Source organism: Lytechinus variegatus, chromosome 15 (genome assembly GCF_018143015.1).
Source record: "Lytechinus variegatus isolate NC3 chromosome 15, Lvar_3.0, whole genome shotgun sequence".
Lineage (NCBI taxonomy): Eukaryota > Metazoa > Echinodermata > Echinoidea > Temnopleuroida > Toxopneustidae > Lytechinus > Lytechinus variegatus.
The window spans coordinates 31,889,177-31,906,575 of NC_054754.1; positions in this window are offsets into that span (position 1 = coordinate 31,889,177).

Genomic DNA, 17,399 nt, shown 5'->3' on the forward strand with positions numbered 1-17,399 from the left:
ATATATTTATATATTTATATATACATATATGTATTTATATATTTATATATACATATATGTATTTATATATTTATATATATATATATATATATATATATATATATATAATATATATATATATATATATATATATAAAGAATGAAGGAGATAACGTACTCGATAAAAACAAAATATCATGGGCCAAAGCAGACGAGTTAAAGATAACAAAATAACACGATCTGCCTCATGGATTATCTCGTGTGTCTTTTAATCACTTTGCTTTCAGCAATAAACAGGGCATCCAGTAATAAACAAACTTCCTTGCACATTTTTCATGGCAGTAATCTTTTGTTTGATTAATGACAATGAGTAAAGATGATCATAAGAGAAATGTCATTTGTCGGATGTCTAGTTATCATCTTGGTCATGACAGTCCTGCTAAACATGATCTAGAATAACTAGTATTCCTTATTTTACTCTTTTAAAAGTAGCGATATTGTTAATGATCAAACGAATGAATCAACAACTAAAGGAATAAACAAATAAACAGCCAAATAACTAAAAAATATCAATTACAATTATAGTAATAGGGGTAAAATAAAAAAAGCTCAACATTATATTTCTTATCCACGTGCAGATATGCGGACACTAAAATGATAAGCACACTCTGTTTAAAATTACCATGATTACAAAGGCTTGATTGAATTAAGTATGGAAATGAAATAAACCTCACCGGGTTGTCGGAAGTAAACTGTATAGATAGTAACTTGTTATAATTTCGATTCATTTCTTATTATTATTATGATGATTATGATAAAAACATAGGTAAGGAAATGTAACAGTTTATAACCTTCAAACCTAGAAGACTGCGCACGTACAGAAATCACTGGTATAAGTAATTCCAAAATACATTGCGCCTCGACTTACTTCTTCTTGAAACTGGAAGACGTTTATTTTCACCCAATATAGTTATGCAAAACAGTCCTTAACAGTAAAGGATTATAATGCCCAACATGAAGGAAAAACAGGCATACTAATGCTTCATATGGCAGTATCAGGTAACACGCTCGAAAGGAACATACTTGCTAAGTTCCTATTCTCTTGAACGATTCAATAATCAGTACATGTAACGCTAACTTAGACCATAAATTAATCTTATCCATGGATTGATTCAATCTGCCTTCGTGAATTAAGGCATGTCTATATATATAGGATGATTCTACCTTCTTTGAAAAGCGCAAAGTACTCTGAAAAAATTAGTGAAATAGTTCACTCTTTAAGGAGTGAATATATGAAAGAGTGAATATTGAGTGAAAAAAACCCTCGGATATCACTGAGGCCATCCAAAATTTGCACTTTCATTCCAAAATCATTCATTTACTAATTCGCTCCTTTAATAGAGACTGAAAATTTCACCTTTCCTTTGCAAAGTAGGGTTGAGTACATGGCCAGCAGGGAAAAGGGTCAGTGTATGTGTATATGTAATTTCTTATTAATTCGTTTGAACAGTGTTAATGTGTTATGAAAGCAATTGCTCTGAAAGGGAGTGATTAAGCGACACATTCTTAAATCTGTAATGAAATATTTTGAACTTATCTCCTTTGCAAATACATAATTATTATAAGGAAATGTACTTGGTGAAACTCTGAATAACGATCCTTAAATGTATATGACGACGCAAGACAGTTGTTATTTCTTAAAACTTGCAAGTTGTAAATGCATATAAGATGATTGACTCTGAATAAAAGTCCAATTTTGATCATGTTTGTCATTGCTGTACGTTATGATTATTACTGCTATTATTATTGATTGATTTTAACTAGCATTCATTGCTTTATTACTGTATAGTTTTGCTTCTTCCCCCACAGAAACCTGGGGGATGATTGTACACACCATCCCCCCCACCTAAAATTCTGGGGGATGCATCCCCCCCCCATCCCCCCGCTATCTACGCCCCTGGTCTCTTTCATTGGACAACAACAAACTGACATTCGCCAGCATGATTTTCGCGGAAACATGTTCACGGCAGAACCTTTTCTACTTCCTAAACAGTATCACTTCCAAGTTTCCAATGTCATACTGGAGACTCATCCGGGAGGCTCAAAGAATACTTGCAAATATACAAACGGTATGGTAAAGGCCTATATCAATAAATCACTGGAAAAAAATCGCAAACATCAGCAATAGGTAAAAGGTATCAACTCCTCACCTTTTATTTCTCGTTTGATACTGTTTTTCTTGACTGTAACTGGCCTCTTGACTGTAGTGATGGAAGAAAAAAGTATCTGTTGTCGTCTATAAAATATCGTGTAAAATATCACTTGTAATATGTAGGCCCTATCCCTCCAGATTCTAAGCCAGTAGTCAGTACATCCACGCCGGTTTTATCCTCCTCTCACGCACGGTTGTGGTTTTTGCCAAGGGGCCAGATGTTTACATCCATATTCCATTGACTGCTCTTTTACGGACGCGTCCATTTATGGAAAAGGGGGATATTTAGATGTCATTCCTTTTATGAATGCCTAAAATTACATTAAAATTACCAAATTTTGATGGATTATATTGTAATGAATAGTCTCATATTAAGATTAGTTTCTTTGAAAATGGTAAAAGCATGAGTCAATGCAAATATTATTCCATGTGCTAGGGTAAACCCTCGATCTCACCCACTGACCTAGTAGTCCAACCACGCACGACACCAACGATGTGATTGGTGTAAAAAGAAAATTCCCACGATCTTGGAGGCATGTTTCGCGAGATCATGTGATTAGTTGCTTGTCATCAGCTAGCCGCCTGCCTGGCCTGCCTTGAGAATAATATGAGAGTATACATGTAGTTGCCCAATTTATCAAACAAGTCCTCCAAATATTCATTACGTTGTTGCTCCAATGACCACATTCACAATACATTTCACATAAACATAGATAATACTGATACTGCACTGAGAGTCTGAAACACTGTATGAGACAATAACACTATTACTCAACTTTGTTCGTCAATCCCGAGTTCAACATCGTGGACAAGAATTTTACGGAGTGTGCCAGCCAGGTCAACGCACTTTTCATTGACTGGGTTTGCTTTGGCGCAGGGTCGCGTTTGTGTATCCAGACGAATCGACTTCTACAATGGATATCAAGTCAGCCAAAGACATTATTTTTAAAACACTGTAAATTGAACAAACTGATTTATTACCTTTCATGGAATTAAACATAGAAAAACAATTTATCTCTGTACATTTGGAGGTGAATAATGAACCATCTCATTAGAAGGGACAAGCAACAACAATTGAAATGAATTTAATTATCAATTTTCATTTAAAAAAATACAAAATCTCGAATACACAAGCAAAAATTTAGAGAGTCAAGAGGGGCCTAAGCTTTCGATCTTATTTACTCCATTGGCTCTTTTTTTAGATAAGCAGTTTTCAGCAGCTTCTTTTTGCCAAGCAAAAATTTACAAAGCATAAAAACAAGACATAATACAATAATGATGTATCAGTGTCATACTTAAAAAATCACAACAGTTCGTATTATTCATACATATTAGGAAAATTGGATGCTAATATGAAAGAAGTGTGCTTGTAATTTTTTGTAAAGTTGGGTCACCCAGAAAAATACAAATCAGTAAATGATGGAATACAAAATTGTATGGAATACTTAAACGGAAATAAAAATCAATCAATGATGATAATAATGTATTTATACGATAGTTTATAACTAATAATCCACCCATCCACCACCCATGTATGTATGCAAATAAGTTGCCTTTATAACTGTTGTTTGAATGAAGATAATAAAGAAGAGTTTCTAACATCCATTAGCAAAGAATGCCAAATGTCTGAACCTATATATGTGGCGATATGTTGTGGTTTTGAATGGATTTGCTAAATGAAAATTGATTAAATTTCTCGTGTCATAGGAATGAATATCACGATTTAGTGAAAACATCGTATGAAAATAGTTGGGTAACATCTGTTTTAGTTTATACATGAATATTCCGATTTCCAATTTATCAATATCGTGATTTTTTTTAAGTCCATAATTTTTAAATATAGGTTTCGTGTGTGTGCTATGATGAGATTTTGTGCAAAGTCTTTCTTTTGGAGTGATAATACGGTGTTTGGGTGTGTTTTGTTTTAAGTTCTCACAGGATTGTTGCCATATGATAAATAAGATAAAATAAATGATTTATATAAAGGTAATAAAACATTTTGCGGGAGCAATTAAGTCTCGTGGTTATATTCCAATTCAGATATTCTATCGAAGGTAATGCCCCCAAACTTGACGTGTTCTTTTCTTTATAATGACTGTATTATTAATATTGACATTGGGGCATTAAGCGACCTTCTTATTTTTGGAGTGGAATACAATGAAATTTGTTTTGTTGATGTTAAGAACAAGTTTATTTGATTGAAACCGGTTAACAAGTTTTGAGAATTCGTGGTTGAAAGACAAACAAAACTGAAAATAGTGTAACTCCTATCCAGGAAACGCTTTCATGTAAAAAAAAGTCTGACAAAAAGGGAAACTTTTGTCATGTGCACTTTGCACCCCCCCCCCCCCTTCTCCCGAACGCTCTTAATTACTGAGATTTTCCCGGGTGTCGACATTTCTAACTTTGGATCTACTGTCTAAAAGCAGCTATAATAACCTGCATAGGCCTACCTGAGGAGTTCAAGCATTATGTTCTCCCTATTTATAATTTGATGCTAAAAAAAATAAAATTGAATAGTGTGAGGTGTGCCAGCTTAGAGTGGTTACTTTGAAGAAAAAAATGACATATAGGCCTGTAGCTGGAAATCGAATACTAGCGAATTTCTTGGATGCACTAATTATCAAAGTGCACAGATCTTGAGAAAAATTGTGATTAGAATTTTCCTCCGTGGTTTTTCAATGAACCTTGATGCGGCAATCCCCTGTACATGATGTAAGTGATCTCTCTCATGCCCTGGTGGGACATGTAAGCATAAAACAGAGATGTGACATAATATTCAAATTAAAAAAATGTTCACGGGTGACTCATCCGCATTATCTGGTATCAAATCCGCGCCTTTATTTCATAAGTTATAATACTGTACCACACGCATGATTATTATATTCAAAATGGCATCAAAACATCCTTGTATGAAATGGGACGTAACTCTTACCTTTCCATTTTTTTTTCAAAAAATATAATAAATAAATTTTATAATTGGGATCTTAAAACAGTTGTTTCTTCCTAATCTCGTCGTGAAGCTAAAAATCTTAATTGTAGATTTATTCATCAAGACAATAACAAATGACAACAAATATCTTTCTTAAGTTTTATTTCATTATCCGCATTTCGTAACCTATAACCAGATAACAGTTGATAATAAAAAAAGACATAAAAACATACTCGTTTATAATTAGTAACTTAAAACATGTTAATCAGAGTGCGTCTACAAAAGATTATGTATTTTGTTGTAGTCAAGGGAAGGAGGATCCAACAACACAGATTTTCATAACGAAATGGAAAGCCTCTTATATTGTAATCATGGTAACATATAGGCCTGCCGATATTTCATTTGTGTGCGTGTGTTTTGCGAAAGTGAACTGAGAAAGAGAATCTTTATTCATTCCAACCCCCCCCCCCAAAAAAAAAAAAATCATATAAAACATACAAGGCAGAATGCTCATTGTTTGTAACACAGGAAGGTAAACAAAAATGAAAAATACCTCATGGAAGAACGAGGGAAACTAACAACAAATAATCCTTTTAAAACATGTTAAACTGTTATACAACGCTGTTCACTAAATGACATTTACAATGCCTTTAAACAATAAGCGTTTAAAATCTTAAAAAACAGATTTTGATTTCATTCTTTAAACTTCAATAGATTAAACACGGTTGTGTGAACTGTTAAACGTTAAATAAAAAAACGTTGTATAACAGTTTAAATAGCTGTGTATAAAAGTTTAAATGGTGTTTTTACTGTAAATGATTATTGAAATATGGACAAGGACAATATCAAAATTGAACAAGGTTAAAGTCCAAATATGACCAAGGATTTTTTAACATTAAATATGCCAAGAAAAATAATAAGAAAATGTATAAGAAAAACATTCGAAATAAACGAAGAGAAAATTAAACAAAGAAAATTTTAAATATGAAGAACAAGGAAATATACAACAACACAAAAAAAGAGAGAGAAGACGAACAAAGAACAATGTAAATTAATGGGCACGGAGATTATTTAGAAGCAAGATTTTCATACCAATGTATAAACAAAACACCACACAACAAAACAACTATATAACGAAATGAATGCAGATTATAATTTACTTGACAAACAATAAATTGAATGAGTATATTGCACCAAGGCCGGATCTGTAAAAATCCACATACGGGCAATTCTAATGATAGAACTTTTTGTACGTCCGACCCCCACTTTCTCAAGTCTTACTTCACTTCACAAACTGATCAAGTCATGGCCTTTGAGAACATTACAGACTGTCGAAAGGACAAGAAATCATAGACAGAAAATTTCATGAAGGTCCCACATCACATATTGGGGGTCGGACGTGCCTATTTTATGGAATTGCCCATAGGGAAATATCAATATGATAAGAAAATATGGCACTTACACAGGGAATGTTACAGTAGCTGGCTGTAAGCCAGTTCTAATTTGAGACGTCATTTATTAGTGAATGGTACTTCCATTACTTCCATGATGGTACTTCCATCATGGACCTATTACTTGTGAAAGGTCCATGCTCGAACGCAGTGTCATATTCAGCACCTTGTCCTCCGTATTGTATATACAGATTAATGACGTAAAATAAATACTAGTATGTTTTTAATATGTATTCCGATTGCTCACCAATAATAGCATGATAATATTAGGAAGCAAGTAGTGAAGTGATGACCCAAATGAGTCGCTTTTACAATTACAGTCATGATATGATATACGAATGCAAATAAAATGACTTCATGCTTGAGTTTATTCTTTTCCACGTGTCGCTCTCGTGAAAAGAATGATTTCAAATTTCACACGGCACTTCTTCAAAGGTATGTTTCATTATTGAAAAGAGCCACTGTATTCTGTCGATGACTTTCTATGACATTGAACCTTGGTGGGGCATGTGTATACAAATCCCATGGGTTATTTCTTTGTGGTTGGAGAGATTATGTTTATAATAAAAATAAATGTTTAGCTCGACTGTTCGAATAACTGATCATCTAGTATCATCCGCGCATATAATGTTCATAACTTTATTATTTGACATGTATTAATAGGTGTGAAATCGCAATATCATTGCACATTGCTTTTATTGTTACTTGATTAATCAATGATATTTATTTATTTCACTCGTTTACTTATTTCCTTAATTCATAAATCTATAGAGAGTGTATTCTGGTCAGCATTAAAAAAATGCCAAGCAAATATAAGAAAACATAGCATGATTTTTCCAATTTCTTGTATTTCAGCGTTTCGTTCGTACATCTTAATGTGATAAGCAACAACGCATAGAGTAAATTTCTACGTACAATATACAGCGCATCCCACAAAAAGGGAAAAACCGTTTTTAAAGATAAATTTCACAATGACTAAATATCATACAAACAGTATGGGAGTGGAGGAGGCTGCTTAAAAGCGTAGCTTGTGTAGAGTGCAGCCTCTCTATTCTTATATACCCCAAAACAACAACGATTCACTTAACTGATCGACAAGAAAATGAAACGAGGCATGCACAGATTTCAGGGATGGAGAGTTGAATCTTTTGATCATTATCTCTGAGAATTGTTTAACTTAATTATAAGGACTGGGGATTCTAAGATGGCATAGTGGAATCGAATACCGTGCATGATATAAAACCGGATGTTACGGTATACGAACAGCAAGGTTTATAAGGTGACACACAAGCTGGTCTTCTTACTTAAACCATAGAGCTATTAATGCTTAAACATTGCGGAAATGAAGTATTTCTCAGTATAAGAAATCACAATGAAATGCACATGCAGGATAAGCTCTAAAAACATAGAATTAGGCATTACACTGCGCAGTTAGAAACAAATAAATTTAGGCGATCACTCGCTTGCATGATTACTGTAATTCATTATCCATTACAATATATCGTTATAGCCCTTAAGATGGTAGTAATAAGTACACGGTTACACTGTGAAAAAAAAGAGTAAATTTACGTTGGTCATTTTTTTGTTGGGTAATATATACGTTGGTTATTGTTTTGTTGGGCATTATGTGCCCAATACTTAGGCAAATTTTTACTCTGCCGCTGCCAAAATACAGATGTCCAATTGTTGGGCTAGTAATTGCCCTGCTGAGTGGTAAATGTTGCGAAACTTTACGATCACGAGTTGCGCTTGCAGCATGCTACACACGGTCGATAAGATATGGAGGAGCTTCTAGATGACTGGGGCTGGGGAGCCTCGCTGAATCTTTCATAGATGAGTTGCTTAAACGTTTTTTTAATTTTTTTATTTTGGACTTTACGTTAAGCATAATTTGTAAGGAATTTGTCAGAATAGGCCTACATACATGACATATATCTGACGCTGTTTTGTTTTTGCTTCACTCACTTGAGATATGCACTTGCACTTGTATGCAGCGTTATTGTGCATGCAAAGCACTTTCGGATAAGGTCTCCGGATCGACACGGACCAGGTACACGAAGTGAGTGTAGGCCTTGCCCAGATGTTGGGTTAATAACTTTATTAAAAAGTTGGGCAAATTAATGTCCCCCAAAATGTAGTTCAAAATATTACCCAACAGTTGGGCACATTAATGCCCCAACAACGTTGGGTAAAATATTGCCCAGTAGTTGGTAGGGTTGACTATCGGCCCAACGTTGGGCAAAATATTGGGTAAAATATTGCCCAATTTTTTCACAGTGTATATACCCTCATATAATACAGCCCTTGGTGTTGTGGTGTCCCCAAAGTCAATTCTTTTACATTTTTATATTAATTTGTTCTATATGTATTTATCAATAATTTTTCATATTGTAATGTTGAATTAATTTATTTATTTCTCGGAATCCCTGGAAAGAATAGGTTGGCTATTAATAGCCATTCTGAAACGGGTCTATCCATGCGATATATAATTTTGTATTAAATGCATTGTTAAGTTTAATAATTGTTAAATTGTTATATTGTATATAATAATTTGATCATGTAGCGTTTATTTTGCTTATATTTATGTATTTTTTAAATCGTGAATAAAACCAAATCAAACCGAACCAGGTGACGAGATGTCGCTAATTTTCGAAACAAAAATCTTCCTAACAACCCTAGCTGCATCCCAAGCTTTGCTTAAACTTGAATCATTTGTTATGCTGGAAATTAAATTGGGTTCTTTAAACTTGAAGGGGAACTTACCTTCCATGTTGTGTTTATTTATGATTTAAACATTAGAAATGAAAATTAGTCTTTTAATTTTAGTGTCGTTATACATGTTATAGGCTGCATGTGTTTCTATATTCTCTTTTTCCATTCGTTTTTATAATTTTTCCCACTCTATTTGCTATTTTGGATTCCAAGTATATTACCATCAATGAACACTAATAAAGCATGATGAGGTTCACAAAGGAGTGATAACCGTGTGTTTGAAATATGCACAATAAATTAATGTTTCAAACATTACAGTCTGTATTAGCCAGTGTGTGCTGAGATTCTTGTAATAATTACGGTGATAAAAACGAATGTTTTAATAATTCAATTCAATTCAATTTATTCAATTTCCATTCAATAAAAATACAAGATACAATATCAGAGAAATACATAGTAACAAAGCAATTAAACATACATAATTATAAAATGAAATTTGGGAAACTGCAAAAGACCGAAATGTCTTGACGAGGCAGACCCGAGTGTCATCATGGCAATACATATAATGGCATAGTTTCAATGATGACATGAACAGGATGAAATACAATATATGTATACGGATGTCCTAACCCCCCCCCCTCGGGAACTGGAAGCCAGTGTAGCAATATATAAATGATCAAAATACACTTTACAATTAAGTCTGATGATGTCAATAAAATTTATGTCTATAAATGATAAGGATGCAGAAATGTTTGCATTCAAGGGTGCAAACAAAAATGTAACCTTTGACAACTCTGCAAACTTTCTATTTCCCAATGTAGTTACCCCCCCCCCATAAGGGGACAGCTTCTTACAGAGTGAAAAGCACATTCTGACTCCATTAATTAAAAAATAATCTACGGTAAAATTTAGTTTTAAAAATGTATATGCCTACTATTAACTTATTCGGGATGTTTTTCTTGCCAACTGCAAACTTCTTGACTTGTCATGGATATGCCAACTGCAACTAACATGGCTGAACATGAGTTTTGTTCTGTTCTTTTCAAATCTGAATTTTGCCAACTGGGCAGTATTTTACCGACTGGTAGAGCTATAGCCTATAGTGTTTTGCCACTTTAATAGGCCTACTCCATAATTTGCCAACTATTATGGCTTCAATTATTTAACTTTGACTTTGGAAAATCACCTACATATACCCAATTTTATTTAGGCCTACCTCGTTTTGCCTCTCCTCATTATGCAAAACTACTGTGTAGGTCAAATTGTCAATAATTGATTGATTGATTTTATTTGTCAGGTAACTGTGAACAAGTACATGAAAATATGAACAGTAGTGTATACCTTGACAGGATTGCCCATGAAAGCCGAGATGGCTTATTTCCAATGGGGGTCCTTACATCAGTAATTGACAACAATGTACATCTATGAAAAACACCTATAGAAATCTACAAACTACATCAATTAAGTCTAGACCACTAAAATTACGCGAAGAATTGTAAAACTTAATATATAAAAAGACAAAAACAAATAAGTTTGCCATGAAAACCATTTACGCAAAATATGATTACAATAATTGTAAAAACAGGTTGAGTAAACGATCATTTTATTTATATACCCAATTTTATTATTGTGGTATAATTTGCAAACTCATTAGCTTTTTTGGCTAACTTTGTATTTTGCTGACTGGTAGGGCCCTAAGTCTGTCCTTATAGACTTGGATGTGCCAACTGGAAATCTTTGCAATTCTACTACATTCTGCTTCTTCGAAGGTAGTATCAGGCACTCCCTCCCCCTCTTTCTTTCTTTCTTTCTTTCTCTTTTTTCTGTCTCTCTCTCCCCTATACTCCATGTTGTCAAATGGTATATGAATTTGCCGACAAGGGGATGTAACACCTCTCATACGGCCCTGGTACAACATTGTACAAACGCAATCATTGCAATTCAATCTTTGGATGGCCAATAGTTTGATCAAAGCAAATTCTACTTTTAAAAAATAAAATAAAGAGAACAGATTTTAAAAAGTACATAATATTCAATTCATGTCGATCAGGGACGGATCCAGGATTTTCCTAAACGGGAGGGGCACATTTTCCTGGGAAAAAAAATGACAAGCAAAAAAAAAGTTTCTCGCTTAGTTCCCGACCGGGTCTCGACATCGACAAACATCTACAAACTTGTTTGTCGATTATGATCCTGAGCGAAGCGAGAGATTTGTCGAGAGCAACGAGCAAGCTTGGTTGGCAACGAGCCACGCGACTGACTGCTCTCGCCTTCAGAATCCAGTCATGCATGTCATGGCGAGCGGAGTTAGTGTTGGCTATATCAGCCGACAGGGCCTCGATAAGAGGCTATCACTGAATCGCTCCACGTATTATATAACCCCAATATGACTTATCGGAATCCTTCTCTGATCCAGAGCATGATGTTAATTTCAATATTCAATACAATTTTCAATCAGACATATTATATTTAAAACAATGTACACCATGTACTTACGTCTGATTGAGCTGTTATCCGTGATAAATTCGACAAGTCTGCTAAGTCGTCAATCACTGTCTCCCGCACTGTCCCCAACTGGTTAAATGCTACAATAAGACGATAATCCACTTTCTCAAATGTGTAGGCCTAATAAATAGATTTTAATGTCATTATTATGAAATAATATCACATAAACATGGAACGATGGAAGAAAATGTATGTAGGAGCCAGTTATTTGAAACGTTTCAAGGAAGTTCAGCAAGACGACTCGTAGTTCATCCAACACCTTGGCCTCGACCCTATTTTTGTATATAAATCCCAGATATAGATTCATGTATCTCTGCATGAACTGTATATGCCGGCTGCTCAACAATGCAACGATATAGGATGATATCTGGAAGCAAGCGATGATTCGAAATTTTACAATTCATTGCGAATCAATGGGTTCACCGGAGTGTTTATTTTTTTTCCCACCAGCACGATTAATTACCTGTTATCGATATCGCTATTTAGCTAATGTTTAAGTTCTTTTGATGACTTTCGATGAACTGTGTGGCGTGGCAATTATTTGTGCTTCCTTTATGTGTGGTTGGAGAGACTATGATTATGTTTATGATTAAAAAGAAATATGTTAAATCGACTGTTCGGTTACCGATCATCTTGTATCTTCCGCGCCTCTTTTTTAGAACTGATAAGCGTATAATCGCAATTATCATTGTTCTGGTATTTGTTTAGTTAATTCATCTATTTCTAAATTGATTAATTAATCAATTGATAATTCATTAACTAATTAATATATTTATTCACTTATTTATTTGTTTATTCATTTAGTGTTACATTGTATCCTGATAAAAACAAATGCCCCCAAATAAAGAAAAAACACAGCATGATTTTTTTCACCGTTTCGTTTATTTTATACGACTACAATTTACTGGTTAAAGTTAAAATATTGTTATCATACAAAGAGTTTGGGAATGGCAGAGGCTGCTAACAAAGTGGGGCTTGTAGATTGAAGCCTCCTAGAGTCCATTTCTTATCAGTGGTGTATTGAGCCAACAATTTTGAGGGGGCCAGATATGACATATCGGGCAAATTTTGATAAAATGGTGCTAGCGAGCGAAACGAGTGAGCAAAAATTTAGAGCTTTTTTTTTATAAAATCCAATTTTGACACAATTTTCAGAAAAAAATCACCCTTTCTCTTTCCTTTTCTCTTTATTCTTGGTCGTGATTTTTTTATTCATGGGGGGGGGGGCAGGGGGCCCATCTGTACGCTACTGAGTTGAATCAATTGATGATTTATATCTTGGAATTTTTTAAAAACTCAAATCTAAAAAGAGTTTAGGATTGGGGGTTCTAAAAGCGGATGCTACGGAATATGAATGGCAAAGTAATATGGAAAGGTTACACTTATCCCCTATTCAAATGAAATGTAATAAAATAATTATGTTCTTATTCATTTTCATACGATCTTCCATCAATTATAGTGATTTATCTACAATAGTCTTTCCATGAAGCTAACTAACAGAGTTATATATGTCATAATCACAACCTTCCCTTAATCCAATTTCATTTCATTTCAAGGCAGGAGTTCATGATCTAGTAAATTGTCGCATGTCAAGAGCTTATACTCGGGTCTATACCCGAAAACGGATGGTGGAGTATACACTTTTTAAAATGTTGACAACGTATGCAGTACAGCATTCCCTTGTCCTATCTATCTATCATTAGTCTGCTGGGCAAACCCTTCACTCGAAATAAGGGTCTGAATGTGCAGCCTACTCATGCATTGTGTACTGAAGGCTCTCTGGAACAGCAAGTTGTGTATGTGCTAGTCTTTGCGTGGAGGCACACTTGTTGATCAAAGTTCCAATCAGGGTCTGTGCCTGCAGACTAATCTATCATGTCGATATCTCATTTTGAAAGCTAAACAACACAGCTCAACTACAAATATGAAAGAGAAATGGATATAATGAAAATGATACACTAAAAATACATGTATTCCATGTAGGTGGAAGGTGGAAGAGCAGATTGAGGAAGAGAGAGAGAGAGAGATGGGAGGGGGCATAGGAAAACGCATGTAAGTTGAGAGTAACTTTTCAAGGGATTTCTTTTCCAAGTTGTATTGTGATATATAACTTCTAAAATAAGCTCTGAAGATGTATGACATTCAGAACAGTTCTGTATACAAGAAGATTATTTTGAGATAGACATTGTCAAAATTTGTTATTTACATTATCTCCCTTTTTTGGAATTTTCATTTATGCATTGCTTATATCATCATTTAATTAAGAATTAAAAAAAATATGTGTATACGTAATAAAAGCAAAATGAGCCCTGGTCATGAACAATATTGAATTACATCCATGGAAAACAAAGGTAAATTACAGGCAGAGAAAACAAACCCTGACCACGAATTTCAAAGGTATGAATTTTGCCCATTTCAGCAGTGTAACCAAACTTACAGCTCTTTATGACATGTCACCAAAATTGATAGATTATTCAATAAGTATTAATTGTGATAATACCAATCAGTTTGTGTTATTTATTCATTTATTTATATTTCATAACGTAAAGGGCGATCCGACCATAAGGTTTTGATAAATGAACGTCTCATGAAGTTTATTAATACAGGTATTTTACTGTCACTCTAGGCAGCCACGCTAATGCCGCTATTTTCCCATTTTAAATTGAATTCACTTACCCTGTGTAATTTGTTTATTCAATTAATTTCACGATTATCTCTTTTATCAAGATATGATATCGTCTGAGCATGGACCTACTATATTAGGTCCATGGTCTGAGCAAACACTTGATGGACAATGAAAGAGAAAAAGTGTATGCTGCCATCTTTTGTCAGTATTTTCGCTTCACTGCATGCTGCTGCGGAAATGGGGTCATGGGGTTTGGCTGGTGAGGTGGTAAAGTTGAAAAGAGGAAAAATGAACCCACCGATCTCATACAATATTCACTCAAGAATATTCAGCATATTGTATCATAAAGTCGGTCTAATGCATTATGTTAATATCGGCAATAATCAATTTCATGATATTGTTTACTCCTTCCTTGTTGATTATCCTTTTTTTTTCTTGAAAACAAAGTGAAATCACAAATAAAAGATGTGCAGTCTATACCAGTTTAGGCAATACTCTCTATTTTCAAAGCATATTCTGAGAAGATAGATAGATAGATGGTCAGGATTTTAATTAGAATAAAAAACATAGAAACAATACGTGTACAAATCTCCATATGTCGTATAGTTTGACAACTAAATTGTGCCTTGGATTACAAAAGCATTTTTAAATGGTAAAATTTCTCATAAATAATAATAAAACTTAGTGTTTAACAATGAGATAAATCAATTCAATTTAAAAAGGGATAGTAGAGAAGAGAATGAAAGTGGAATTCAAGGAGGGGTTATAGTGAATCGATAAACTTAGAGGGGAAATTCATCCTGACGAAAAGTTTCTGGTAAAGATAGCGGAAAATTATTAAAATATTGGTGAAGGTTTGAGGAAAATCCATTAAAGATTGAGAAAGTTATTAGAATTTAAAATTTTGGATTTGTGACGTCATAAACGAGCAGCTATACCCCATATGTTATTTAATATAAAAAGCACGAATTTCAATTTTTAATGGTTCGTGATAACTTATTTCTGTTTTCATCTCAGGAACCGTGTGAAATGATTTTTCTTTTGAAATATTGAAGGTACAGTAAAAAAACAATTTTAAATTTGCTGAGAAAATTATGTTTCATTGATTTTTTTTAACTTTACGATAATGTAGGAAAGCTGATCGCCCAAGACGTCACATATCAAAAAATGAAAATTCTAAGAAATTTTTATTCTTTGATTGATTTTTGTTCAAACCTTCGTCAATATTCTTTATTTTATTTTCATTTTTGTAGCTTTTTTCACAATCAACTTTTTGTCGGGGTGAACTTCCCCTTTACAATTTACTTGAAATATCAATAATTGCCATTCCGTACCACAAAGCATAACGATTGATCGTACGCTTTTTTTTTATTCTGTTTTTATTATAACGAATTGAAATAAATCACAAAATCTAAAAATTATTATTAGATTGATCGTACGCTTGATTTTCACGATTGATTATACATTGTAGTCAATGCAATCAATCGTAAAAATTTGTTCTACGATCATCACTAAGCTTTGTGTTACGGGCTTCTAGAATCTCTGGAATCCTGTGAATTTAATTATTGAAATTATACTTGAACACCCCCTCCACTCTCTATACCGCCCCCCTCTCTCTCTCTCTCTCTCTCCCTCTCTCTTCCTCCCCCTCCTTTACCAAAATGCGACAAATGCTCCGGCGACAACTGCTCCAATATTGTCCGATATTTGCTCCGCCGAAAATAGCTCTGATAATAATTGATCGGCCGACTCTTCCCCCCTTACTTTATTCCCTCTCTTATGCTCCCCTTTCCCCTCTCTAAGTGTCTCCCCTTCTCCTCTCCCCTCTCACTTTCTTTTTTGCCCTTCCATCTCTCCATCTACCTCTCAACGACATACCTTGAACCATGAACCTATATAGTAGGTCCATGGTTTAACAGACTTTCCACTTAACTTGACTAGGACATAAACATTGATTATCGATCGAATCGTAGGGGTTGATACAAGCTGCCATTTTCCTTGCAGTATGCAGTCAATCGAATACTATAGGGTTTTCGCTCATGGACTATATACGGTTTTCTATGTTGTTTTAGAACGGTAACTTATTATCTATAATATCTATAATACAATACTTTGTTTTCCGTATAAGAGAACTTATTTTACAGGGCCACATGACATTACTTTACTTTCCCTTTTTTTCATTTTCATCTGCTAAATTTCTGCATGTTATACCCTTTCTTTCTTCCTTTCTTTTTGATTGAAAGGCATTGTAATTACACTGTAATTTCTTTAGATTTATTTTATTTGTATCAATTTGTACATAATTGCATTCATTATGTTATATTGTAATCACCTGTATTTTATGTGAATGAAATGAAATGATCAAACAAAGAAATAACAGCTAAGAAGTCTTCATCGAAAATTTGTGAACGGAACACCGGTTTCATCCTAGTTTTCAGAGCTGATGGAGGACTTTAAGTGTATCGTTTGTCCAGAATGAAGGTCTCGACTGCTGTTTTGACTCACCACTTAAAGGACAAGTCCACCACAACAAAAACTTGATTTGAATAAAAAGAGAAAAATTCAACAGGCATAACACTGAAAGTTTCATCAAAATCGGATGTAAAATAAGAAAGTTATGACATTTTAAAGTTTCGCTTTATTTCACAAAACGGTGATGTACATCTCGATCGGTATGCAAATGGGGAACTGATGCCATCACTCACTCACTATTTCTTTTGTATTTTATTATATGAAATATGCAATATTTTTATTTTCTCGTCATTGTCATGTGAAATGAAGTTTCATTCCTCCCTGAACACATGGAATTTCATTATTTTAACATTTTGTGCTTCAGGCAAGGAGGTCCTAATCATCAAATTTGTAAAACTTGAAATATTGTATAATTCAAACAAAATAATAAAAACAAAAGAAATAGTGAGTGAGTGACGTCATCAACTCTCTCATTTGGATGTAACTGGCTCGTTCATAACACTATTTTGTG